The following is a 2,500-nucleotide window of genomic DNA, read 5'->3' on the forward strand; positions in this document are numbered from 1 at the left end:
CCCTTGTCTCCGCAGTTTGCTCCGCAGTTGTCCGGACGACGTGACCCGCCACGAGGTCTGGGTGTCACTGGCATCTGGTCGAGGACTCTGGACCCAGACGCTCCGAGCGCTGTCTTCGCCTGCCGTCTCCGACATCGTCCCGCCAACTGGACTTCCGCTCAGCTGTGAGAAACGACGGGATTACACTGACCTCTCTGCAACAACTTCGGGGGACAAAGAAAAAAAGCCTTTGCCTGTGAGTACCGTGTCCTGCCTGTGAGTACCGTGTCCTGCCATGGGTCCTTAGCCTCCACTGCCAACTCATTCTGCTGTGTTGTCTCTGGTCTTTGGTCCACTGTAGCGTGTTGTCTCTGGTCTGCTGTAGTGTGTTGTCTCTGGTCCACCATCCCAGGCTGTAGTGTGTTGTCTCTGGTCTCTTGTCCACTGTAGTGTGTTGTCTCTGGTCCACCATCCCAGGCTGTAGTGTGTTGTCTCTGGTCCACCATCCCAGGCTGTAGTGTGTTGTCTCTGGTCCACTGTAGTGTGTTGTCTCTGGTCCACCATCCCAGGCTGCAGTGTGTTGGTTCACCATCCCAGGCTGTAGTGTGTTGTCTCTGGTCTCTTGTCCACTGTAGTGTGTTGTCTCTGGTCCACCATCCCAGGCTGCAGTGTGTTGTCTCTGGTTCACCATCCCAGGCTGTAGTGTGTTGTCTCTGGTCCACTGTAGTGTGTTGTCTCTAGTCCACCATCCCAGGCTGTAGTGTGTTGTCTCTGGTCCACCATCCCAGGCTGTAGTGTGTTGTCTCTGGTCCACCATCCCAGGCTGTAGTGTGTTGTCTCTGGTCCACCATCCCAGGCTGTAGTGTGTTGTCTCTGGTCCACCATCCCAGGCTGTAGTGTGTTGTCTCTGGTTCACCATCCCAGGCTGTAGTGTGTTGGTTCACCATCCCAGGCTGTAGTGTGTTGTCTCTGGTCCACTGTAGTGTGTTGTCTCTAGTCCACCATCCCAGGCTGCAGTGTGTTGCCGCTACACAAAGGTGCAGCTTCATCTGTGGAATGTGTGACTGTGTTGTGAGAAGGGAGTGCTGCTGTGTTTGTTTGAGTGCTACTATGGAGAGCCTTTAAGTGACACAGATATTGCTACTTGCCACTTCCAGGAAGTGAATATCTCCCCGTGAGTGTACCGTGCTGTCAGCCCTGGCCAGGTTGACACACTTCTAAATGCTCTTACACTTGCAGTATTTGTGAGCGTGTGTGTTAAAACTGTGATATTCTGCTGAGTAAGAAATGTATATTTCCCTGATGGATCTCAGCCTGTATATGGTTCATGTGAACCTTGTCTGAGTGAGTTCGCTCCACAGCACACACTAGTCCCATGCTGCTGCTGCTACTCCATATAGCATAATGCACAGCACACACTAGTCCCCCTGCTGCTGCTGCTACTCCATATAGCATAATGCACAGCACACACTAGTCCCCTGCTGCTGCTGCTACTCCATATAGCATAATGCACAGCACACACTAGTCCCCCTGCTGCTGCTGCTACTCCATATAGCATAATGCACAGCACACACTAGTCCCATGCTGCTGCTGCTGCTGCTGCTGCTACTCCATATAGCATAATGCACAGCACACACTAGTCCCCCTGCTGCTGCTGCTACTCCATATAGCATAATGCACAGCACACACTAGTCCCATGCTGCTGCTGCTGCTGCTGCTGCTACTCCATATAGCATAATGCACAGCACACACTAGTCCCATGCTGCTGCTGCTGCTGCTGCTGCTGCTACTCCATATAGCATAATGCACAGCACACACTAGTCCCCATGCTGCTACTGCTGCTACTCCATATAGCATAATGCACAGCACACACTAGTCCCATGCTGCTGCTGCTGCTACTGCTGCTGCTCCATATAGCATAATGCACAGCACAGGGAAACATACGCAAAGCCACCCAATACTGTATGCAAACGCGTCTTCAGGAGTATTCCACACACACACACACACACACACACACACACACTCAACAATATACCAACATCACACACACACTCAACAAGTACTGCCATCACACACACACACACACACACACACACAACACTCTTCTCCTCTCCCCTCCTCCTCTCCTCTCCTCTCTTCTCCTCTCCCCTCCTCCTCTCCTCTCCTCTCCTCTCACACACACACACACACACACACACACACACACACACACAGCTCTCGACAGTGCCCGTCCATTACAGCCTCCTCTCCTATGAACTCACTGGCCATCCCATAATATCATCCCAGCAGGTGTCGCACACCTTTTCCCAACCTGCTTCAGTATTGGCTCCCTGACGCCGGGCTTGGTGGGGTGATTTCACGTCTCCGTGGCGATGAGGTAATGTGGGCGGTGCTCAGCTGTGTGAACTGGACTTCCTGCCGTGGCCAGTAAACAGGAAGTGGCAACAGAGGAGCGGTGACTCTGCAGCCTCAGCCCAGCGCTGCCTCAATAGCCTGCAGCCTCATCTGGTTAAGGAGGCTT

General features: G+C 53.0%; 1 protein-coding gene across 1 annotated transcript in view; it reads left to right on the forward strand.

Moving 5' to 3' along the window:
• LOC134099951 (galactosylgalactosylxylosylprotein 3-beta-glucuronosyltransferase 1-like) overlaps positions 1-2,500 on the forward strand; it is a 117,923-nt gene that overhangs the window by 63,405 nt on the left and 52,018 nt on the right. The window contains exon 2 of the mRNA XM_062552991.1: positions 16-235. The gene's annotated coding sequence lies outside the window, so the exon portion shown is untranslated. The remainder of the gene's footprint in view (positions 1-15; positions 236-2,500) is intronic.

The sequence above is a fragment of the Sardina pilchardus genome, chromosome 13 (genome assembly GCF_963854185.1).
Source record: "Sardina pilchardus chromosome 13, fSarPil1.1, whole genome shotgun sequence".
Lineage (NCBI taxonomy): Eukaryota > Metazoa > Chordata > Actinopteri > Clupeiformes > Clupeidae > Sardina > Sardina pilchardus.